The sequence below is a fragment of the Protopterus annectens genome, chromosome 6.part1 (genome assembly GCF_019279795.1).
Source record: "Protopterus annectens isolate FY-2018-M chromosome 6.part1, PAN1.0, whole genome shotgun sequence".
NCBI lineage: Eukaryota > Metazoa > Chordata > Ceratodontiformes > Protopteridae > Protopterus > Protopterus annectens.
The window spans coordinates 187,942,734-187,969,976 of record NC_056738.1 but is presented as its reverse complement, the minus strand read 5'-3'; the positions used below and the strand labels follow the sequence as shown (position 1 = coordinate 187,969,976).

Sequence of the window (27,243 nt, the reverse complement as noted above, 5' to 3'; positions counted from 1 at the left end):
AGAGGAGAGTTTTATTAATGGTATATAGTGAGAGACCATGTCAAATGCTTTGGACAGGTCTAGGAATAAGGGCAATACAAGGTTTCCAGTATTACTGTTTTTATTAATGGTATCAGCAAAATCCGTGGTGGTGCAGTGGTAGTGTTGTTGCCTCACAACAAGAGGTTCTCCTGTTCGATTCTCAGCTGGAGTGCGGGGAGTGCCTTCTGTGTGGAGTCTGCATGTCCTCCCTGCGGTTTGTTGGGCATTCGAAAGACATACGTAAATGGGCGTGCCTTCGTTGAAGGTTGGACGTCGAGCTGGCACCTCGGCGTTCGTGAAAATCTACTGCCAATAAATAGCAGACCGGAGTTCCACTGTGGTGACCCCTAACCGGAAAAAGCCGAAAGACAAACAACAACAACAACATCAGCAAAGTGAAGTAAGGCAGTCGTGGTGCTATGGTTGGGTTGAAAACCATGTTGTGTGAGGGAGAGAAGATTGTTTATGGTAAGGTATGAAAGTAATTGACAATGGATACACGTTTTAATGGTGGCAGGATGACAATTGGTCTGAAGCTGGAGTAGTCAGCAGGCAATTCTCCTTTATGATGAGGAAGTATGTATGCCTTCTTCCAAATGACTGGGACATGGGATTCTTGAATGGCTATGTGTTTGTTAATAGCGATATTAGTATAGCCTTGGCTGCAATTTTTAGATAATTCAGGAGGAAGGTTGTCTGCAGCAGAGCTTATAGTTTTTAGTTTTAGGAGATATTTTCTTATGGTGGAGGTAAGGCCAGATTGGAGTGAGAAGTGAGCTTCTGTGGGGTTTTGTTGGTGGGAGGTTAGTTTGATGGTGGTGTTATCTTTCATAAGTGAGGCTACAGCTTGAAGGAGGTATTTATTAAATTTATTAGTGACTGTTAATGGAGTGTCTTCTGGAGAGGGAGTGGGTTGTTGACTTTGGCCTGGATTTAATAGATTTTCGACCGATGACCAGAATATTTTAGGATTATTTTGGGATGCTTACTGTAAGTTACAATAGTGGAGATGTTTATCAAGCCCTTTACTGTGTTTGATTTTATTTCTTATCTGTCTGTAGTGTAGAAGGAGACCAATGATGAGATTCCATCTTAAACCAATGCAAGAGTAGAACAAGGATCTCACTGGGCAATTTCAGGCCAGTCAGTTTAATATTAAACCAGTTTGTAGAAAACATCCATAGAACAAGAATAAAAACAAAACTTTCTGGAAATTAACAATCCCTAGGTTAGAACTCAGCATGGAATCATGGTCAAGAGGCACTGCCAGAACATGCAGATTCAATTTTATGATGAAAGAACAAGGCAGGTGCATGGAGACAGACCAGGAGACTCCTTCTGCTCCTGGACTTTGGTAATGCATGTGAGTCCATGGAAAAGCTAAAGCTGACTTGATAGTTGAGAAAATATAATAATTGCTGGAGTAGTGGCTGACAATGTAGGATGTTGTAAGTAAAGGCAAAGGGGGTGTAATGTTAGAAGATCAAGGGGTGTAATGTTAGAAGATAAGGAGGTGCAATGTTAGAAGATCAAGGGGGTGTAATGTTAGAAGATCTGGGGGTGTAATGTTAGAAGAGCACGGGTGAGTGAATCAATTGCATTTCAGCATACAAATATTGTTTTGCATTTATTGCACACAAATAGACTGACTAGTCTTTTTCTTCAATAGGGAAATAACTGGGCAGGGTAAAGATATCCCCAGCCCTCTAAATATCCAGGTCTGAGTCGTATGAAACTCTTGGGATGCTTCCCTTCATAGGGAATAACGTAACTGAAATCCAGACACTTTCTTGTGCCAGTCACGTATTTACTGACTTCACTTCAGCAAACTGAATAACAGAATTTCAATGTTTAATTACAGAGAATAGATAACAGACAAGCACCCTGCTGCTAGTCCTGGGACCTTTTGACTATGGTGTTATATGATTGCTGTCAGCCTAATATTACATGGATAGTAGCAGGTGTAGCTCAGTGCAGTTCATTCCACCGAAGTCTGTCACAGCCTTTGTTTACTTTTTACTAAAAATATAAATGTAACAAAAACCGAAAAGAGAAGTGTCTGGTCATAAATGGAGCCAAAACTAAACAATGCTACTCAGTTAAAATATATTCTAATAATTTAATTTCAGAAGCCATGCTATCACACAGATTCATTAGATAAATGCTTTTGTTTTTAACACTTCTATTGATCTTGTATGGTTTACTCAGATACCATAGACTGAGTGAACTGTTCCTGCACTAATGCACTCACCCAACGATTCCTTGACTTCATCAGTTCTAATGCACTAGACCAGCTCGTCTCATCCCCCAAAAGGAGGGATAACATTCTGGACTTGGTTCTCACCAACATGGGCGACCGCTGCATCACTCCCCTAATGTGTTCTTCCCTGGAGAGATCAGATCATCGGTCTGTCTCATTCAAAGTTTATATCCCCCACCCCACCCCCACCTCCAGCCATAATCAGGCTAAAAAACTTCTCAAAAGCTGACTACAACCTCCTAAGGGAGGGCATCAGTAGCTTCACACCAACGCCTCCCTCAGAGGATGCAGACAACTATGCTAAACAGTATGCCAATACAGTATACAAGCAACTGCACAATTACATGGATTCAGCCATACCTAACAGAACTAAAACCTGCTCCTCGAGGAAACACAAACCTGTCTGGTGGAAATCCTCTATCAACAGGCTTTATAACAAAAGGAAGAAACTGTTGTCCAAGGGTAAATTCCAAATTGGAAAAACGTCCTCCTCAGCATCAACAAGCAAGTTAGATCAGTAGTGAAAAACCTCCAAAGCCAATTATGTAACCAAACTAGCCTCCAAAACATTGGGAAACCACAAAACCTTCTTTAGTTGTGTCAGGAACCTCCATGGCAAAGCCCAGGTTTGTTCCGAATTAGTACTTAACAGTATTACTTACACTGATCCTGTTGACTTAGCCAACCTGCTAGCAGATAAGTTCAGCACAAACTTCACCCCTTATGCCCCCAAAGGCCCATTCAACATCCCCGATACTTGTCCACACCGCACATCTCCATAGATCAAGTGCTTAAGGCCCTATTCAAGGCAAAGACCCAGCTTCCATGGGACCTGATAGTATCCCTGGTTGTATTCTGGACCATCCCCAGCAAGAACTAGCTTCTTCATTGAGCACCCTATTCAACCACAGCCTAAGTACAGGCTTCATTCCAGCAGAGTGGAGAACTGCCATTGTCATCCCCTTGCACAAAGGTGGTGCCACTACTGACCCAGGAAACTATCGCCCCATTAGCTTGACAAGTCTGATCTGTAAAGCCATTGAGCGTATTATTATGGATCTCATAAACAAGGACATAGACAATCTCCAAGCACTTGACCCTACACAGTTTGGATTCGTCAAGGGCAGATCTTGCCTGCTGAAAATGGTTAACTTCTTTGAGACTGTCACCAAGGCCCTGGATGAGGGAAAGTCAGTACATAGAGCTTACCTTGACTTGGCCAAGGCCTTTGACACAATCCCCCACTCAGGCATCATCAAAAAGCTAACACAACTTGGCGTAAATCCCTATCTCATCAGGTGGGTGACCAACTGCCTCACTGATAGGAACCACAAGGTCAAAATAGGTGCCTCCACCTCCGACAGGAGACCTGTTACTAGTAGTGTTCCCCAGGGATCTGTCCTGGGACCCCTACTGTTTGGCATCTACTTTTCAGAGGTCCAGGCAAAGACAAAAGGCCTGTGGCTGACCAAGTTTGTGGATGATTGTAAGTTGGGTGCTGTCATTGACTCCCCAAATTATGTTAACATATTGCAAGAGGGTTTCACAGCAACAAATGACTGGTGCCAAAGTCATGACCTTAAGTTAAGTGCAAAAAAATGTATTATCATACCATTCAGCAAAATGATGGCCCCTACTGATTACCACATCAACAGCAGCCCCCTAAGCATGCAACCTGTGGTGAGAGATCTGGGTACTCAGGTTGACAACAATCTCACATTTGACCATCATGTAGCGTCAGTGGTCAGAAGAGCCTGTTACTTGGTGCATCTCATAAGTAAAGGGATTGCATCCAGAAAAAAGGAGGTTATTACCTCTCTGTACTCCTCCCTCATTAGGCCAATAATTGAGTACAATGCCCTGTCTGGTATGTACCTCTCCAAACATCTGCACCAACTGGAAAGGCCATGAAATACCTCACAAGGAGAATCCATGGCCTCCAGCACCTGTCCTATGTGGACAGGCTCAAATCACTATCACTCTACTTGGTATCATACAGATTGCTCAGAGGTGATCTGTGTCTCTCCTACAAGGCAATATTGGACTCTGCCTAGTAGAGACGATCCATATCCATAAGTGTAACTCCTCGTGCATTACTCACCCAAAAGGCCTAAATCTAATATGCAACATCAACAAAACCTGCTGGAGAGACAGGTTTATCTCCCAGAGGCTGCCCCGTCTCTGGAATAGACTTCCATTACATGTGAAAGAGAGTACCTCGCTGACCCTCTTCAAGAGCAACCTTGATGAGTGGATGGGAAACTACAAATTTGTCCCAGGGGTTCCACCTGTGTCCCTCATTGACAGGGGCAACAGGTGATGACTGAGGTTTCTTTTTGGGGGATAAACTCTTGGCTAGGCTTGTAAGGGCCCAAAGGCCATTAGCCTAGTAATCTCCTATGATCCTATTTAAGTTTACATTTATTTTACAAGTTGCTAACTGCTTAAGTGAATGGATCCCAAGTTACTTTAAAGCCATAAGCTAGGTCAATGGTATGTAAATCATGACAGGATGATAACCTAGCAAAACACGTAAAACAGGTCATGCATGAACATGTTATAAAAAGACCACAACTTCCAAGTTTTCAACAGAAGCACCCATTTACGTGATGCAACTATTTGCTTTCCAGGTAGGTGGACAGGTCAACTAACCATTTTCAGCTGCAAAACAGGTCCCCTATGGAGCAGAAGTAGGACATCACAGTAAAACTGTAAATCAGCAGTAAAAGATAACAAAATCAACAATTTAATAAATAAACACCAAGAATCATTAACAGTATAATAATAATTAAACAGTTAATAGTAAAATAATTATACAAAGACACATGCATAATATATAATTCTTAATATAAAAAACATAAAATATAAAAATGTTAACAAATTTATAGTGCAACCATTCTGTTGTTATATTTACAAATGAAAAGTGAAGTATTTATTTTTTGTGTTGCAGCATTAATCATTGTCTCTGGTACACTTGCATTCACTTTATTTATTCCTTTAGTTTTACTTCAAAGCTTTCCAGAGTTTGTAATTTCAAATTTCAGCTGATTTTTGGTTTAGTAGGCTGAGTCTATTTTTACCAACAGCTCTCATGGTTCCTTACCATACCTCTCAACATCTTAGAACAAGAAATCTGGACAAAGCCATACATAATGAGGGACAAAGGCCCCAAAATAGGGACAATTTGTAAATGGTGCTGTTACAAACTTAGAAAGTTGATAGAATAACAGGTTTTGTGTTAGCATGAATTTTCTAAAGGGTATGAAGTCTGAAACCCAAATGTCTATCATTATTTTCTGACTTTTATCTTAAATGACTTGCCAGTAATTTGCCAGAAAACCAAAATTTTATGAAAAATGGACCAAAAGTATGAGGCAAAACTCTGCTCATTCTGTGAAAATCTATACATTTGAGAGGTATGATCCTTACTGAAATGCCATGACTCACAATTCCAAGTCCCAAAATGTCAAAAAAAGACCAAAAACTGGGATAACAACATAGATCAACATATTTTCTTATTTAAACTTATTTTTTGCAGGTGGCCTTGCTTTCTGCACTCTCCTAATGGGGGTAGGGGAGACCACCCCCCCAAGCTCTAATATCAGAACACCGAGATCCGGAACACCGACTTTTCACGGGAGGTAAGTAACCACTTGGCCATCACGAATGCAAAAACTAAATGAAACAAAACTAAACCCACCAATGTGGGAGGCTTCACCCCCCCAAACTAAATATACCAACTCCGAGATCGCACTACAGTGGGAGATAAGGAGCAAAGTTCAACAGGATGGACAAGCGGTTACTTACCTCATGTGAAAAGTCTGTGTTCTGAATGTCGGTCTTCTGAACTTGTCGGTCCCTTCATCTCAGAAATTAGGTAAGTGAAACTTCGGTCTACTGAAGTAGACCCATATATATATATATATATATATATATATATATATATATATATATATATATATATATATATATATATATATATATATATATATATATATATATATATATATATGTATATATGTATATATATATCTATATATATAGATATATGTAGATATATATAGTTATATATATATATATATATATATATATATATATATAGCTATATAGACTTAGTATATGTAAGTCCGCATTTTTGCTCATTCAGTCTTGACACAACATGACTCAAACTAACAAATCTCTGCCTTTCAGAAAGTTACTGTCTCTCACACCAAATGGTGAACCAAAAGAGGATTCTGTATAAAGGAGGTACAGTTTTCTCTGAGTGAGTAATCCTTCTGCCTAAAGGATAGTTTTTGCTAACAGCAGCAGACAATGCCTTTTCTTTATTATTTTGAAAATAAAATTCTCCAAGAGAAGAGTAACCCTGGCACTAAGTGGAAAATAATGTTTTTTTTTTTTGCATAAGTAGACAGTGATGGTTTCATGAATCAGAAAGAAAGATGCACCTACAAATTTTGAGTGGAACTTGCAGAAGTTGTTTGTTGGTGCTGGAATGAAAGTATATTAAGGGGAGATATTATTCCAGTTTAGAACTGAGTACGTGTTTTTACTAATGCTTTAGATGATAAATATGAGAGAAGATGCAAATGCCTGTACATTATTCTTAATTGGTATTCTGATGAATAGATAAGTACACAACTCAAAAAGTTTCCCTCACACAGAGACAGTTCTCATGTGTTTACAAACTTAACTTCTATTAAGGCACAGATTTCATAGAATATTGATTGTAGAAAGACAACATAAACACTTGAACCGCATATATTTTAGTATTTCTAATAATCCAAGATTAGCCTGTTGAATTTATAAAACTACCACAGCTTTGGTCATACTAACAATTGTCCATTTAGCAATAACATTTATAGCTGTCATGAGGAACACCATTAATTTAGTCTTAAAAAAAAATAGCACTACTTCATTCCTAGTGGTTGCAGAGATTTTTTTTTTCTCTTTTTTTCTCTAGTTGCCTATAGGTGTTTTACAAAAGTCCCTCTCTCTCATCTCTCTCTGTCTCTCTCCTGGTGTGGTTGAAAGCAGGCTTTTTCCAGGTAGGCACTTCTTGATCAGATTATCTGAACAGATGGGGAAAGATGCTGTTTTGAGTGTATTCACTAATATTAGAGGGGGCATTTTCCTATGTAAAATGTTTTAAAGAAAAGTTATAAATAAGGACTGGGTTGGTTTCTTTGCCAGTTTTCTCAAGTAAATGCAAGCCTCCCCTTGCCTATTGCCTGTATTCCTAATTGCAGTCATCCTTATTGGCAGAATCTCCTTACTCCATTCCCATGCTAGCTTGGTTCTTAGAATACTTTCTGCTACTTTATGAATATAATATTCTGTATAGTTATTGTTATTTTCCTTAGGGATCTGCATCCAAAATCCCAGCATCGCCTTGTTTCTTCAGCTCCCCCGTTTCATTATCATCCCTCTCCACTTTGAATTATAGCCTTCTGCTTGTACTATGTATAGGAGCCTTAACTGTATAGCTCTGAAGTACCCCTTCAAATCACATAATCCCAAACCACCTTGTTCTATTAGAAAGATCAGCGTATGCCACTTGACTCTTGCTGTCTTCCCCTCCCAGATAAAATCCTTCAGCTCTTTATTAATTGCTAGCTACAACTTCTCTGGTTGATAAAAATATGCCTGACCTGTGTATAAATCTAAATGGACTAAAGACGTTTTGACTGCTTGTATCTTGCTATCCATATCCATAAAACAGTGCCTTCAGTTTCAAAGTTTTTGTATTATCTTTTGTCTATTGTCTTCCCACATACCCTTAGCTGACACAACAGAATCATTTTTAATCCATAGTTTACAGCCTTTATTTTATCTTCATTAATTTTGTATGCTGAAAAGATATGAAACTGTTTCAAAATGTTCCACAACACTGAAATGTCCTTTTATGGTTTTATTAGATATAAAATAATATCATCTGCAAATAAAGCCAGCTTTTCTTGGCTACCATACCAATTATACCCTTGAATTTCTGAGTCCCTTATTTTCCTTGCAAATGGTTCTAAATATAATGCAAATAAAAAAGGGGAAATAGGCATCCTTGCCTGGTTCCTGTGCTCTAACAGAACTTGTCAGAGAGGAACCTACCGACTTTAATTTTCACCTGTGATCCCTCATATATGCTCATAATCAGTCTTATAATGTTATCAGGGAATGCAGATGCTTCTATTACCCTGCTCATAAAATCCCATCTTACTGTGTTGAATGCTTTCTCTGCATCAAGACCCACCAGCAAAAGTGGTATTTTCATACATTTTGCTTCCTTCTGGATCATCGTCTGTTAATGTCAAATATTTGCCTCCCTTCCACAAAACCACATTGGTCCATTTTTATCAATTTTGGCATCCCCTTTGCCATTCTTTTAGCCATTATAGACAAACACTTTATAATCATGGTTTAGTGTTGAAATGGGCCTTTATGAAGCTGGATCTGCTGGATCATTACCCTCTTTAGGTATTACAACTACCACTGCTTTTTTTCCAGGATGCTAGTACTTCTCCTCCTCTTAAAATACTGTTAAACAAAACCTTCCAGGTCTTTATCAATTTTTCCCTCCTAACTTCCAAACTTCAACAGAATACTATCTATTCCTGGGGGCTTTCCTGTGGATTGGTTATACATCACCATTTTTATCTCATCTCCTAAAAAACCTAACCGTTAGTAATTGGGTCTCTCTACCTCTAACCTTGACATATTTAATTTTTCTGTAAATATTTCCATTTATACATTTTCTTGTTTCTTGCAATGGGATGTTGTTCCCGATGGACTAATACATGAGGCACCAAAAAAGTCCTTGACAGATTTTTAAAACATGGATGGGGGGATGCTACTTTAGGCTATGTAGTGGATAGCTTGGAGTCCTTTCTCCCATTTTACAAAATCCTTACAATATGCTGGTTCATGGGTACCCTTCCACTGTTTACATCATTTATCACTTTCCTTAACTTATACCTTCAATATGCTGGTTGGCCACTGGTATTTGTTTCCCTTATGTCTTCTCATTTTGACTGGAAATAAACATTCTTGAATACTAGTATTGGTTCTGACAAAGCAGTAATCATGTTCTCTAGAAATGTGACTAGTTCTCAGTAAAAGGAGTCTACTTCATTTGGTGTGGCCCCTTCCAGTGGCAATGACCTTGATCATCAAGCACTGGCTGACTGCCAGGCTGCTTATATGACTAGACAGTGGGAACACAATAGTGATCACTAATATGAGTTTAGATGACCTAGGTACTCTGACACTTCTCTTGAATGTTAGAAATAACGATACTAGTAATGAGCTATTACTAGAGAAAATAGGATGTTATCGAACTGATCAGAGTAATGGAGGACAGTGATTCGCAGGAGATCCTTGTAAGAAACCAGCCATTTCAGATTTACACCTCCTAGAGGTGCAATATTGGCATTTGAAAAACCTCAATAAGCAACTTCTAAACACTTTTTGCCTAAAGCCAGAGGTAGTATACACAGGCTGCTACATGCAGTTTGGTATGGATAACTATCATGGCTTGCATTAACAGCCATTGTATGTAGGTCACTCCTGCATGAGTTTGATATGGTCATCTATAAAGACTTTTGTAACCAGCTCTGTTACATAAACCACACCAACATACAGTTTAGTGTGGTCATCTACCAAGACATGTTTAGATTACCCCTACAAAGAGTTTTGTATGGTCACCTATGAAGATCTGAGTGACCAATGTTTGCCTGTAGGTCACTCCTATAAAACATTTTGTATATTCCCTTAACAAGACTTGTGTGACCAGCTATAGCATGTAGGACATCCCAATACAGAGTTTGGTGTAGTCACATATTAGGACTTGTGTGACCAGCCATTTGTATGCATTATCACCCTGTTTTTTTTTATTAATACCACCTGCAAAAAATTTTTTTTTGGTTTTGTCTCCTCTGTTGTACACTGACCATCAGCCCTCCATAATTAATTAGCCCAGTTGTTCCCTGAAAGTTGAGAAAGCCAGTTTCAAGAGAACATCATTCACATAGCCATCAATTTATTTTTTGTCTTGGACTCTAGCAGCATCCCTTGGTGCCTAATGCGTGAGCTCATCTCACTTTGGAAGAGCCTACTATGCTTTCCCCTGTATGTTGGTGCTCCCCCCAAAATGCAAATGAAGGCTTCCATCCCCTATTTGGTAAGCCAAGCCTATGACTCCAGTTATGGCTGTTTTACCTGAAAACCTCTAGTAGCATGTGATGAAAGAGTCCCCACACCACCAGACCCTTAACCAAGAGGAGGTGAGACAATGTTTGCAAATCACACCTACCCTGCCCTGCCTGGTTCTTCTCACCCTCAAGCCACTAATTACATTTGGACTGCCTGCATCCTGGTCAGAGCATTATCTGTCTAAGTCACAGAGTCAAGGTTGGAAATTCCATTTGGCTAACACAAGCACACCCTTCCTATTCTATGCCCCACAGTTTTTAACCTACTTTACACTTTGCTTCTTAACTACAATACTAACATTATCTGCCCTACCTAGTTCCTTCCCTCACGTCCATTTCTCTGAACGTCTAAGTATTAATTACATTCACGTGATCTATTATCTGTCTGACAAACCCACTAATACACCTCTTCAAATGCTCAGTGTTCGACATTTAGTAATGAATCTAATTAGCAAATGTATGTATAATTGTTAATGCATATTATTTAATGTGTGTTTGTGTATATGACAGAATATCTGTTTAAAAATGTTTGTAATATGTTGGAGCTTTTCTCCCTGTGCCTCTGCTGAAAAGGGTTTTTTGACTAAAACTAGTTGGACAAACCCAGTAAACAAAACTAAAATAAAATAAAATAAGCAAAATATGTATCTAATTTTTTATGTTGTAATATGTAAACATGGAGCTTTTCTCCCCCAGACCTCCTCTGAAAAGTTTTGTCCAATCAGACTATTCTTGTCAATAAATGGAAATAAATAAATCAATGGAAATAAATAAAATACATTGTCTTGGAAGAGCTTGGTGATGTGAAGTTGTTAATCTTGACGATTATTCTCACTGATGGGTTGGAGCCGATCCTCGGCTCCGACACAGCCGATAGCAAGCTCAAGGTTTGCCAGTAGCTCGAGACCAGTCCCTTATCCCACCATGCACTGCTAGAATTACCTCAGATCTAGTTTGCCGCGGCAAGAGAGATCTCGGTGATCCAGAGAGCTCGGACCATTTTAGAAACAGCAAGTTTTTAAAAAGTTTTCCTTTTTGATATATTGATGTAGTGTGTGTTAGTTCTATTATTTTTAGATAGTTTAGACAGTTTAGATAGTTTAAATTGTTTTAAATTAGGGACTTGTTGGCTTTTTAGCTTGTGTAGGCCTTTAGCCCCTTTTCCTACTATTAATCCCATTAGTAGTTAGGTTTTTTTCTGTGGGACTCTTAGTCCCATATTTGTATTATATTTTTATTTATATATTTATATATATATATATATATATATATATATATATATATATATTACTGTTGTAGATAGTGCCCGGGTTGGGCTTAGTTGTTTGTGAATCTATTTACTGTTTTTTTTCTCAGTTTGTCAGAGGATAGGAAGAAATCCCATCCCAAATTGGGTTTTAAAAAATGCCCAGATTGTGGGCAGAAAATGTCCATCACTGATGGACATATTCAGTGTGCCTACTGCTTGGGGGCCAAGCACCTCCAAGACACCTGTAGTGTTTGTCACTCCTTCTCTTCAAGAGTACTCTTGGAGAGAAGGAGGAAACTTATAGACAGAGGATTGCTACAGCAATCTTTTTCAGAGGTTTTGAATTGCCATGAAGGTGCTAGTACATCTTCCAAATCTTCAAAATCCAAGTCTTCAGATAAGATATCCAAAAAGGCTAAAATTTCAGAAGGAGGGTCATCGGTTCCACAGTCATCAGGGCTTAGTGTACCTTTGATTCGGAACCAGCTCTCAGTTTTGGAGCCGGTCTCCGAAGTTCCTTCTTCACCTCTGCTCCAGTCAGCATCTTCGGTGCATTCAGCTAAGTCCTCAGTCAGCCTTTCAGATTTGGACATGGATCGGCTAGTGTAGAAGCTTTTATAGGCACCAGGACTTGCCAAATTGTTGTCGGCCCCGACCAGCTTGTGGTGCATGAAGACCATGGAACCGAACTTGTCTACTTCTCCTCTGGGCCATACTGGACTCTCGGAGCCGAGGGAAGTTGAACCGATGGTGGTCGGACCCTTGGAGCCGATATCCGCTCCGGGGTTATCGGCTCCATCTACTTGGATGCCTTGGTGCTGACCGAGGCCTCTAGGAGCCGACGCTCTCCAGTTGGGTCCGGGGAGGATAGTCGCACCGACTTGGTGCCGACTCTCCCTCTCGGGGCTTCGGCTCGGATGAGCTCGGCTCCTACCTCAGGATCGGAGCCCAGGGTTTCGGTGTGGGAGGATCAGATGGTACTCTCGGGTCCGTCCACTCCTCCTCATCGGAGCCATGGTTCCTTCAATGCTATGAGGAGAGTTTTGTCTCCAAAGGCAACATCAGCATCAGTTCAGCTTTCCCTCTCCCCTCAAGCTCCTGTGTCTACTTCTACATCTACCGACCCCTCTAAGTGTAGAGACCCTGAGCCTCAAGTACCCCCACAGGGTGTCCCCTACTCTTCTGAGACCTCCCCAGACCCTCCCACTGAGGAGGTGCCCAGAAAGAGACTGTGCAATAGGAGGCACTTAGACTCCCCACAGGAGTCTTTGACATCTGACACGAACTTAGATGAGTCAGAAGGGTCCCCTCAGTCCCTCTCTGGGGATATCTCTTTTGCAGAGATACTAGAGATCCTTAGTCAGAGGGGCAACTGGCAGTCCAAGACCCCTACTGAGCATGAGTCTGTGCTCTTGAATGCTTTTGGGTCTCAACCTTCCACTTCTTGGGTGTCTCCGCCTTATGACGAGCTCATGGATCTGATCTCTCGTAAGGCGTGGGAGTCACCGGAGGCCATGGAACCTGTCCCTCACAGACCCAATAAATTCATATCTGCCCCAGTCAATAAACCTTTTTTGACAAAAGGAGTGCCTGTGGATGCCATGGTGGTGGCTGCAGCCACCAAAAAGGAAGTATCTGAGACATCCTCTTCTATCCATCCCCCTAACAGAGATTCTAGGGTTATGGATAGATATGGGAAGCGCATGTTTAGTTCAGCGACTTTTTCTCTGCGATCACTGAACTACTTGACCCATTTTACAAGACTACAGAGAGATCTCCTGAAAGAGCTAGGAGATACTCTCCAGGGTACAGTAGCTGCAGGAGTGGCCGACAAAGTCAAAGCCCAGCTCGCTACCCTTAACTCAGATGTGAACTCATCCATGCGTCTCATATCCTATGCAGCTGATGGTTCGAGTAGAGCTGCTAGTTCGGGCATTGTTCTTTGCAGACAAGCCTGGATGCATCTCTGTTCCTTTGTGGAACCCTTCAAGTCTTCTTTTATTAATACCCCATTTGATGGCTCATCACTGTTTGGGCCCAAAGTAAAGTAAACTTTAACCAGCTGTGAACAGGAAGGCAAGACTTTATCTGCCATTGGGGTCCACTTTTCCACTCCTACTCAGCCCTACCCCAAGGGCCCTAGGGGGGAAAGATGTGGTTCCAAAAAACTTAAGCAGCCTTTCATGACACACATGGTGAAACCCCTTCTAGAGGCAGAGGAGGGGGTTATAATGGAAGATGCTGCCCCCGTGGCAGAAGGGGTCCACAGCAACAGGGTGACAGGAGTGAGTTATCCGGTCAGTCCTACCAGCGCTCCTGAAAGGGGGCCCAACTGTTTGGCTCTGGAGGCAGTCAGGGATCGCTTGTCTTTGTACCCAGAAGCCTGGATAAACATAACATCAGATACTTGGGTACAAAGCATCATTTCCAGAGGATATTTCATACTGTTCTTTACCCCTCCCATTCCTATCAAAAAAATCCCAGATGTTCCACCCAATCTCAGGGAACAAGCAATTGTAGAGGTCCACAGATTGCTAGAAAAAAAGAGTAATCCAACCAGTCCCAGCAGACCAAGTCGGATTCGGAACTTACTCAAGATTCTTTTTGGTACCAAAGAAAACAGGGGACTGGAAACCTATCTTGGACCTCAACAGACTCAACAAGTTCGTAAAGAAAGAGAAGTTCTGAATGGTCACGCTTCAGTCCATTCTTCCCTTTTTAGGGAAAGGCTATTGGATGTGCTCCATAGATCTCAAGGACGTGTACTATCACATGGACAGATGCTCCAGAGATGATCTGTGCTTCTGCCTGGGAGCCAATCATTACCAGTTTCGAGCCCTGCCCTTTGGTCTCACTTCAGCCCCCAGAGTGTTCACCAAATGCTTGGCAGTGGTCATGGCTCACCTGAGGCATCTAGGATTCCAGGTGTTTCCATACTTAGACGATTGGCTCCTCACTGCTACCACCAGGCATCAATTGACTCAGGCAACACAATACACTCTGACACTCTGCCATCAATTAGGCATTACAATCAACTTTGAAAAGTCTGCCTTATCGCCATCTCAGCATACCGTTTTTATAGGAGCAGAGTTAGATACCTCAACCACCACTCTACGGCTCCCTATCAAAAGAGTCTCCCTTCTTCACCAAAATGTCAGCTCACTGGTGTCAAAGAACAAAGCTACAGCAGCGGAGGTATTGAAAGTACTAGGTTTGATGGCGGCAGCAATCCTGGCTATATCACTCGCAAGGATACATATGCGAATCCTTCGATGGCTTCTTTTCACTCAGTGGTCTTACCAGAAACTACCAATGCACCACATGATTCTTATCACGGATTCTTGCAGGAGAGACCTTCGGTGGTGGTTGACATCTCTTCATGTTACAGTAGGGAGACCCTTTGTTCTCCCCCCCCCCCAGTAGCCACTGTGACCACGGACACTTCCCTGATAGGGTGGGGGGGGGGCATTTTCAGGGAAAGACTGCCCAAGGCATGTGGACAGATCAAGAATCACATCTGCACATCAATGTTCTAGAGCTGAGAGCGGTACTTCTAGCATTGCAGTACTTTCAGGACTCTCTCCCTCTAGGGACTATTGCAATTCAGACCGACAACATGTCAGTAGTCTGGTACTTGAACAAGCAGGGTGGAACCAAGTCTTACCCTCTTTGTCGAGAAGCCCTCAGGGTTTGCCAATGGGCTGTGTCATCCCAGCATTTTCTGTTAGGAACGCACTTCCTGGGGAAATCCAATGTCATAGCGGACAAGCTAAGCAGGGCAATATTACTCCCTCATGAGTGGTCTCTTAATCAACAGGTTGTGGAGTTGATTTTCCGCAAATGGGGCCAGACTTGCTGCGACCTTTTTGCCAGCCACATCAATTCAAAATGCAGAAGCTACTTTGCCCTGATACCATCTCCTGGTCATCCCTCGAGAGATGCACTTTTACACGATTGGCCCCCGGGTCTCCTTTATGCATTTCCACCCTTCCCATTAATACCCAGATTTCTACAGAAAGCAAAATCGCTGGGAAGGAAGGTTATACTCATAGCCCCCTACTGGCCTCAACAGATTTGGTTTCCGTTTCTTCACCATCATCTGTTGGAGGATCCATGGATCCTGGACCCAGTTCCGGACCTTCTGACACACCTGTCAGGGGACCTTCATCCTTCTCTACATTCCGTGAAACTGACTGCTTGGCTAATCCACTTCCCCTAATTGCCAGGCTTCATTCAATTTCAGAAGATACAAGACAGGTTCTCTTGTCCTCTCACAAGCCATCTACCAGGAAATTATATGGCAGCAAATGGAAAAGGTTCTCAATTTGGGCAACGCGCAGAACATTGACCCTTTTCAAGCTCCACTATCTTTGATCTTGGAATTTTTGACAAAAATTTTTAAGGAAGGGGCAGCAGCTGCTACAGTTCCAGTTTAGTTAGCTGCTATCTCAAATTTTTACCTTGGTCTTGATGGCTCAAATATTATGAGCCATAAATTATCCAAAACCTTCCTTAAAGGCATTCTTCATATGAGTCCTCCAATCAAAATTCCCTTTTCTCCCTGGAATTTAAACCTTATGCTGTCTCACCTTATTCTTCCTCCCTTTGAACCAGCTTTTTCTTGTGCTTTAAAATTCTTATCGTGGAAAATTTTTTTCTTGTGGCCATTACGTCTGCCCGCAGAGTGTCAGAACTTCAAGCATTATCCATCAGACCACCCTACATGATCTTCCATGCTGATAGAGTATCTCTCAGAATGAACCCCTCTTTTTTACCTAAAGTCTGTTCTGAGTCAAACATCAATCAAGTCATTGAACTACCAGTGTTCTTCCCCAACCACTCTAACAACTTAGAATATATGCTGCACAAACTTGATGTTCACAGACAGCTCAGATTTTATCTTGACAGAATTAAGGATATTAGGAAATCTGATCAACTTTTTGTAGCCTTCTCAGAAGCAAGAAAAGGCAATCCAGTGGCTAAAACAACCTTATATAAATGGTTATCCGATTGTATATCCTTTGTTTATGAAAATGTGAACATGCCTTTAACGCACAAACCAAAAGCTCATTCTACCAGAGCTGTCTCTACCTCTTCTGCTTTTCAAGCTAAATTGCCCCTTGACGATATTTGCGCTGCAGCCACTTGGTCTAACCCTCATACCTTTATCTCACACTTCAAAGTAGATAAGGCTTCTAGGGACAGGTCTTCCTTTGGTTCTACAGTACTGAAGAACATACTCCCATGAGCCACCCAGGGTTGAGGGTGCTAGGGACGCTACCCATCAGTGGGAATAATCGGCGAGATTAACAACTTCACATATAGAAGTTATGTACTTACCATAACATTCCATGTGAGTTGTTTATCTCACCTTTATTCTCACGTCCCTCCCTCCTTCCCCCTCCTGGCTGACTGTTGACTTAGAGGCTAGTGCCATCCTGGCTTTGGGTACTCTTCTTTGTAGATATATATAAGAGAGTATGTATAGGTTGTATATATATATATATATATATATATATATATATATATATATATATATATATATGTGTGTGTGTGTGTAGACTATTATTCACAGCAAACAAGATCTGAGGTAATTCCAGCAGTGCATTGTGGGATAAGGGGCTGGTCTCGAGCTACTGGCAAACCTTGAGCTTGCTATCTGCCGTGTCAGAGCCGAGGATCGGCTCCAACCCATCAGTGAGAATCAAGGCGAGATAAACAACTCATATGGAACGTTATGGTAAGTACATATCTTCTATTTTTGTGACATATGGACATTCAAACAGATATTGCCTTTTAATTATGGTTTACTGACTTCCAGGATACAAGATTGTTGCATTTCAAAGAGAAATTGTAAAAGCACCATTACTGGGACAGGTTTCACCAGACACACCAGTTTCATGCTAACTCAACTTAGCAGTAAACTGAAAACTCAGATTTGACTTGACATCACCAGAAGTAATTGAGTCATGAATAGTAATATTTAAGATGAAGGTGTTTGCTGATCTAATAGTGACTTATGTTTTGTCTGGTGTGTATTTCTCCATGTTTTAGGGACATTACTGCATTAATACTACCTGGGTTCTTATCCTGTCTCCATTTGCCAGTATAAGACACTTGTACCTTCATATCGCAGTCAATACTAAATGTACATCACAGTATATGTATATTAACAGGCCCCAAACAATAAAGTAACACAGCACTGAAGATTTTTGCAATGTTTCAATAACTAGGAAATATAAAACAGAGGAAAAAAAAGCATTCGAGTGAAATTAAGAATTCATCTTGAAACCACACAACTTAGGAAAGGATTGAAAATAATATGTATTAGTTCTAGAAGCACTCTGATAGTGGAAGTAAATGCATAGATATTGTCAGGATTAACCTACTTAAAAAGGAAAAGGAATGAGCATAGGGAATACTGCAAGATCTTACTTTCCTTAATTAGGCATTCATGCATGTGCAAAATAAGTAGCTGCATAAAGGGAAGAGGCATTAGCCTAATGCCAAAACATGGATTTAACTAATGTTGGGAGGGAATGGGTGGACAATAAAGCAAAAAGAGGACCAACTTCACGCACTTGAGACATTTTAGCTTGAGATAAAACAAGTCATCCAAGTTGTAACCCCCATGGACCACACTGTAGACAGCCCAGGCTTAAAACTTGATAGTACCGTTAGAGACTATTTGAAGGAGAGAAAGTAAACAAAACAAATCAGCTGTTTGATTACCTTAGCAAAGAAAGGCTCCCCAAGCATACTCCTAAAATATTCTGGTGCCCTGCTTTGCATTTTGAGCAGCATTCCCACTAAGCAGGATTTATTCTGTTGGTTCATCAGAGCACACACAAATACCTTTAATACCTTGAAAGAAACTTCAGATGGGTATGCTTGGAAACATTGAAAAGCACCAATACAGGAGCCCTAAACTTAGAGGTTATAAACAACTGAAATTCACTTTACATGCTCAGAATAGTGTTGACTGAACTAATGTTGCTGACAGTATCTTGCCTGTGTTTACTGGATAATGTACTCACCTGTGTAAATGTACCTAGCTTGCATGTATCATGGGTAATCATCCTAATAGTGTACCTTCCACAAAGTGCAACATTTCCACTTGTCAGATTTCAGCCTTTTCCACCTCAAGCCATGAAATCTCATGCCTTGTTTTGTTACTGCCCTGCCCTCTTAGCCTAGAAGAATAATTTTGTCTCAGTCTTGTGTGTATATCCATCACATAGAGATATGCCCCAGGATTCAATAAACTCCATGTAGGCTTCGCTCGAAGCCTACACAGAGTTTACAAGTGTGTGCAGTGGTGTGAGGCAAGCAGCAGCACGCAATGCATATTCATACCATCCACCATATTTAAATGTAAATAAGTGAGGTTTCATTGCCAGCCAGGAAACTGTATAAGCAAACATGGAGAGCACTCCTATTTAAATCTGAGCACTGATGGTCTGGAATGTTGTGCAGAAAGCCACAATGACCACTAGGGCTTCACAGATAGCTCTCAATCTCTTAGTGCAAAACATCTGGACAAAGGCCAACATAATGGGGAGATAATGATCCAGAAATAGGGACATATTTGGCATATTTGTTCTATAGAAATGTGTTAGAATAACCAGGGGTTTGTGGTAAGATACATGTTCTGAAGGATTTGAAGTCTGGAACTCAAATGTGTGTGATTTTGAGCCACATCAGTCCTGATCATCCTAGTGATGTGGCAGAAAGCTACAAGTTTGATAAGGAACACATCTGGATATTCTGTGAAAATCTGGAGAGTTGATAGGTATGAATGTTAAGTATATGGTCCAAACACAGTACAGGGCAGTGTATCTACAGTGCAGAGTATTGTGAAATCCCATTCCTGGCATTCTGTACTGAAGCTGTGTAAATGATCTCTAAGGCTACATGGACTTGTCTTGTAAAATGAACACTCAGAGGAAGTGTGTGTATTTAATAGGGACACACAGAGGAATTGTAGGAATGAACACAGGGAAAGAGAACAGATGAAACAACCTAATGTACAGCAGATGAGGGCATGTCAGTGTAACAGTGATACCAATCACATATCAGTATGGTACAGTAGGGACTGCACAATGAAAATGGGTATTATGTGACTGTCACACAAGGTGACATAACAATGGAGGATGTCTCTTTGAGATAAGCATCCTTACATGAATAATGCAGAGGACATCAGGGATCTGACATACAACTGGGGTAGGGTACATATTGTGAAGTTGTGCAAACTGATTTGCCAGAATATGAGTATAATCTCAGCAGAAGTCTCCAGCAAGGGGGACACAGGTAAAGGGTCATGGACAACATTAAAAGAATCAACCACAGTCATGGACAATATCAGAATAATACCACCAGTGATCCCATGCCTCTGACATAACATATGTGATTTAGAGTGAGCAGAGATTATTCTGTATAAACACACTTGTACAGCCACACTCTATGAGGGTAATTATGCACACTGTCCTGGTACTGTAACATCTGCCGGAGGTGTTAGGAGGGACACTGCTATACCTGTATGTGACATTATGAGCAATACAGGCTAGCTGACTGATACTGTCATGGATGAAATCCATGCCATTAATGTTGTCAAACACCTATGTATGTACTGTGTGCATCACCAGAAGAGGTAGCACACATGCATCTAGTGTAACAACTTGATGGGGGTTCCGCACCATCAGACAGTAATGTTTATGCCACAAAAAGAATACCTAGGTACGGCCAATAGCTGTATGGCAACTTACTGTGACAAAGGTGGTACACTTCAGTTACACATCAGTGGAAAATGTGTAGGGAGGTGCATGAAGAAGGGTGCATTGTACCCAGTTATTGGTGTGATGAAGGCTGGGAACTATGGAGGTATAATGGCCTTTGATGTGGATGTCCTTCACATACTCAGTACTTGTGTTATGTACAAGGGAGTAGTCAGCACTGTGACCACATGCTGGTGGATGTTCCACTTACAATCTACCCCAGAACACAGGTCACATACCTATTGGTCTGATTATAGGGTGTGATGTCCACATTATACTTGGGTTGTGTGTTTGTTTTCCTGATGTAACAAATCCCTCCTTGTTTTCTTGTTATTGCAGCTGTAGTCATGGCTGTGGCAGCAGTCTTTGGTGTGTGTTAATAGTGGCTGTATTGTACTAATATCACAGTTGGAGTCAATGATTACCCACAACCTGCAGCCCTTCAGCCAGCTGTTTGGACAGAGGATGTGTATGTCATCTGTGATGTCCACCACTTAAATAATAGAAGGGAAAGGGCATAGACAGATGCATGGACCTAATCATTGGACCTGAGATATAGGTGACTTCACACATTTCAACATAGTGAGATGCCATGTATGTGATACACTGGTCCACCCACTTGGTGATATAGCTGTTTATGGCCACATCTGACAGTGTTGATTGAATACCAACACTGTGTTTTTGTGTCACTTGCCTTGGCCTGGTCAAGTTCCACAGGATGATAGTGTTGTTATCACACATGCCCTCAATGACCTCTTTGAGGACATCTATCAGATGTAACAGGCATGATCTAGCATTAACAAAGGTCTGTTGCACACAGCTGGGATATTACTAGTGCCCATTTAAAAAAAAGTCCTTGATAATATGTTGGCCTACCTTACAGCTGACGAGCTTGAGGATGTGTCTATACATGATTGCATCAGGTGCTGTACCCCCAACTCAGATAGATGCATATTGATGTGCACCCTTCTACGGAACATAGCCCATGTGGAGGGTTTGTTAAAGTGTGTATTCAACCATATCAGGAAGGTGAATTTGCTGAGTAAAATCATAGGCAATCTGTGATGCTGTCACAGTTCATTGATTCAGTGTGATAGGCCTGGATGAAGGTAAGACAGTGCATACTGCCTATCTTGATCTGGCCTAGGGTTTTAACACAATCCCCCATGCAGGTATCATTGAGAAACTCTCCCACCTGGGGATTAACTGTTGCATCACTAGATGAGTAACCAATTGGCTCACCAACAGAACACATACTGTGAAAGTTGGTGAATCAACCTGTACCATTAGAGCCTTCACCACTGGAGTACCCCTGGGATCTGTGCTCGGCCCTTTACTGTTTGAAATCTATTTCTCAACAGTTCAGGCTGAAATATATGGCCTTTGGCTTACCAATTTGCTTATTCTTGCATATTGGGTGTAATCATAGAGTCCACCAGTGATAATAACAGACAACTGATTGGTGGCAAAGCCACATGATCTACAAATAAATGCAGAAATATGTCTTTATTTTGAACTTCTGAAAAGTGGGATTCCATGCTAATTACAACATTGACAACAGTCCTGCTATGCTGAAGCCCAGTGATGCAAGCACTGGGAACACATGTAGATATCAATCTGAACTTCAACCATTAAAGTGTCCACACTGGTATTGAAAGCCTATGTTGTGCAAATCATAAGTCATGCCATCATATTCAGATCTTAAAATTATATGACCACACTGACTCAAACCTCATCAGAGCATTAGTAGAGTATAATGCTCACTTTTGCATGCATCTCACCAGACACATGCATTAGCTGGACAGACCACAGGGGGTTTTCATCAAGAAAACACAGGGACTACAAACCATGCCATAATATGTTTTGATAGACTGAAAACCATGTCACTGTAATCTGTATCATGTAGGATGAGGTGACTTCTGCCTGGCCTCCAGGCCAGTCTCTGACCCTGCCCTTGTGGGAATAGTGCATATCCACAATTCAGATATTGCTGATGATATCAGCAGTGTCTGTTGAGGAGAATATGGCAATAACAGTGTTCCACATGCTGGTGTAAAAGGCTCTCTGTAATGCCAAGCACAAACACACACACACACACACACACCCCCCAGTTAACCATAGTGAGAATAGAACCCCTTCCTACCTAAGTACACAGACTACAGAATTCAGTACTTTACGCAAGTCCTACAGCACAAGTCTGACTTTTACAAGACTGCAGGTCAACTTATAGTGGATGACATCAGCAGGACATGGAGAGAAGATATTAGCATATCTGCATGAAATGGATGTGTAGGCATGTGCAAGTATCAAAATATGGTCAATCCATGGGATTGGAGCAGTACCTGTAGGATACACATTTCTGCTGTTCTGTCTAGACACGCACTCACACACACAAAGTTGATTGAAATGAGAACAGAATCCATACCTAAGTACACAGACTACAGAACTCAGTACTTTACAGAAGTGCCACAGCACAAGTCTGACTTTTATAAGACTGCTTATCAAATTATAGTGGATGACATCAGCTGAGCATGTTGGGGAGAAGATGGGAGGCCTGCATAGATTCATAGCTTCATAGGTTGATTGGAGGTTACTAGCCTAATGGCCCTAGGGTATTTACAAGCCTAGCCTTGTAAAAACTCAAGTACCCTTATTAAGCATAGTTAGATGGTCATTGTTAACAGAACAATTGTGATCAGCACTGACTGGCCTTGTCCATGAGGGACATAAGTGCCACCAAAGGGGTGAACTTACAATCACTCATCCAGTTGTCAAGGTTTACTCTTGAATAGAGTTGTTGAGGAGCACTGCTTCACATGCAGTGGGAGCATATTACAGAGGAGTGGCAATCACTGGGAAATATGTGTGTCTCCCCAGCATGTTTTGCTTATGTCACTGGCTATGTTGAAATCCCTGGAGCAAGTCACTCTTGTCCCATTTGATTTGCAGATGTCCAGCATTTCCAGTAGGGCAGGGTCTGAGACTGCTCTGTAGGCCAGGCATAGGTCATCTCTCAGAAACCTGCATGATACTGAGTACAGTGGCAAGTCTTTCAGTCTTTCCATGTATGTCATGTTTTGGAGGCCCTGGATTCTCCCAGTCACAAATCTTTGTGTTTTCTCCAGTTGCTGTGAGTGTCTGGTCAGGTACAGACAGAAGGGAGCATTGTACTCAATTAGTGGTCTGATAAGGGTAGACTACAACAGAGCTATGACCTCCCTGGTCTTGGATGTGATAGCCTTAGTACTTAGATAAGTACAGGTGACAGTATGAGCTGTTACACATGTATGTGTATGACCTAACAAGGTTATTGGATATATATATCCAGTTGTATATGTGTTTTAGGTAATTATGAAGGCCATGCAAGTCCAGATAGCAGAATTATACTTATAGAACTATAGTACACAGTATACCCTCAGACGTACATCTGAAAACAGAGTAATGGTGCCTCATCCCTCATACATATAATTCATATCAGCTCCACTATCTAAAGTGTTGTAAGTGAGAGGGAATGTAATGGGAAGTGTAACAACAGCAAAAATGTATGGAATATCCCATATTATTACCCAGAACCATGTGTATGCAATCATACACTTACACCTGTTGCAACAGGAATGTTGAAATAACACTTGTTTATTTTTAGCTCATCACTATAAACTGCGCTGTTGCAACAGTAACAAAAATGACTGCACACCCTGTAGTAGAACCCAAGACCATCCATACTCCAGCCCAATACTTACACCTGCTGCCACAAGACTAGTTTCATGACATTCCCTAATTTACTAATTATTCTTAAGGTCTCTGTGTTAACTGCCATGCAATGACATTTAGTGCCTTTGTATGGTGTCCAATAGAATTAATTGAATGCATCCAGTTTCAATTATTGGCTGTCTGGGTCATGTCTGCAGGTGTTCTGTCTGCTTTCTGGGTCAGACAGTTGTCAAGTTTGTGCACTGCCATGGTTTGCACAAATGAGATAAGCACAGCCAAACCTGACGTTAATTTTCCTCCATTTCCTGTGATTGCTCTAAGCGACACATTGTGCAAACACTGCCCCCAAAAAAGAAAAAAGGGATAAGTAGTTGAAATGAGAAAAAGCAATCTATGACATACACACTAGAAAATGTTGGTTCACATGAGACATTTCTACATAGGTCTGGATTTGAACTCTCACTCCAATGAACCTTCAGGACACAGGAAGGGTACCTTATCCCTCTTTGCCACACAAACAGCTTTGCAGCAGGAAACTGGAATCATTCTGCATACAACCAAATGCAACATCATCTACAGTAATATGAAACCATACAACTGCTATCTGTACATTTATTATTTTGGATGTAGTGCACTAAGTGATCACACAACCAGTTATGAATATTGCTTGCAAATATACAGCTCTGTCTTGCCTCTCTTTGTTTGTTAGTCATTCTTCTCTTATCTGACTAGTAATCTGAGACATGTAGTCTATAAGCCATTCTATATCATTGGCCTTAAAATGTGTGAGGATATTAAATGACAATAATATCATATGCAGTTGTCAACAAATGAAGGGGAGGCTGGATGTTCATGAACAGAACCTGTGAATTGTGTTCTGCTTACTTACATTTCCAACCATACTTCTAACACTTTGTAAGTCTAACCTGACACATCCACTGGATGCAGGGCAGTATGCAGTGCTGTTGTGTTTTTCTTCTCCCAGCCAGTAATCATTCACAGTTGCAATCCATTTAAAACAAACACTGAGGGAGTGCCTACACTATGTTTACATCTGATACACAGAAGCAGGTATTTGGGATTTGGCAATTATAATCAGTTCACACCTGATTTGCATCTTCACCATGCTAACAGCCCTAAGTCTACACCATATAAAAAGGGAATCATGTAGCTAGGAAAACTGAAGGTGAGAAGACTACAGCACAGAGGATATCACGTTGGGATATATCTGCACAGAGGATTACTGAACTTGAAAAGTTACACCTGCATTTTGTCAGCTATATACAGCATATGCTGGAATATAATTAAGAAAAATCTGAAGCAAACGCTTTTATACTTCTATCAGTATGCATTAGTTAGAAGTGTACTGATGGCATGGGCATGTTTGTCAAGGCATTTCACAGCTATACATGATAGGAAATACCTTAAAATGGAATGCTCTGTGATAAATCTGTAGGCATGTTTCAAGGACAGTTCATTTGATAGCACTTTTAGCATTTCAGAGATGACTTGTTAGCAAAATGTGTCATTTGCCTGTTCTTGTGTGTGTGTGTGTGGGGGGGGGGGGCAAGGCTGCATTTCTGTTATGGCACAAACAAGGATATTTTGCTATCATTTCTCTCCTGTTTTGCATCCAGCCTGTTGTTCATATTTCAAATGTATGGACTGTTTTGTGTTTCTCCAGGGGGTAATACTGAGATGCAACCTTTTCTGTTTTGTCTGAGAACAGTTATATTGTAGTTACGTGATACATATGTGTATTATCCTTCTTTTGTCTTTAGGACACCTAGGACTATGCCACCCAGGTGTCTCAATCCTTGAAGACTACCCTTCGCTGATGCTGAAAATGAAGTTATTGTCAACACTTTTAGGCAACATAGTGCCTTCCTGAAAGGGGATGGGGAGATATGCCACACAGAATGCAGATTTGGCAGCAGATTGTTGATGATGTTAATGCTGTGGGTGGCCACGGCAGGGCATATGAGCAGCTGCACCATGGGGCCACTGACATGATCTCATCTGCACGGAGGAGAGCAGCAGCAGTAGGCCATGATCGGATGGATACCAGGGGGGCCTGCTACAGAGTCACCACTAGCACCAAATGAAGAGTTTATGTCCACTGTCAGGTATCCAGACAGCTCTCAGGAAAGTGCAGAACAGCATGTCTTTGACATTGGTGTTTCTGTTTCAGGGACAGCAAGTACATCCCTGGAAGAGCTTCCAGGTTGGCTTTTGTATCTGAATTGTTGAATACTGTTGTATAGTAAAACAATTTAAATCTATACGTTGATTCTGTTTCACAAGATATTGTTTTGAGGGGAATTGAAAATTGCTATAGTTAACAACACATTCTGATTGATTAGCTTAGGTTGGAGTGGCCATCCAAGTTCTTTTTGAAAGTATAATTAATGGACATATAACGGGGTAAAAGTATTACACCCTGTATTACTGTTAATTGTGATGATGTTGTCCTTACCTTTTGTTTAACTTCTTCCAGGGCCATCTGGTATGCAGAGAATAACCCTCTTCTGCAGATGTTAAGCCCAACATTTTTATGTCAGTACTGATGAGCAATTCAAAGAAATATTTTTGTGTGTGATGTTGATATCAGGAGTGTTGTGTGTATTGCTGTACTGTCTAATAGTGACAGCACTGTTATTTTGTTAGCATATATTGGAGTATAGTAGTTTAGGTATTCAATTTTCCTCTGTTTGTTGCATATTATCACAGGTGATCCTGACAGTGGAAGTGTGGGGACGTTTAGCACCTGATGTCAGAGTATCAATAGATTCTGATGATGATGGTGGCCAATATGATGTCCCCACTCTGCCCAGTGTTAACTTAAAACATTCAAGTAACTATTGCTTTACTTTATCATAGTTTAAACAATCAATACCAAACAATTTGGAACAGCAGTTGCACCTTTACCATGGAGTAAGGGGGATGAGGGACTGTACCCAGACCCCTTGGTCATCATTATACTGTTTACATATTCTTTCAAATATATGAGTAAAACTATCAAAA

The 27,243-nt window shown here is 41.1% G+C and overlaps 1 protein-coding gene across 1 annotated transcript in view; it reads left to right on the top strand.

The window, feature by feature from the left end:
- The window catches only part of LOC122805462 (protein LBH-like), a 701,144-nt gene that overhangs the window by 99,981 nt on the left and 573,920 nt on the right, over window positions 1-27,243 (top strand). The gene's annotated exons all lie outside the window — the stretch shown is intronic.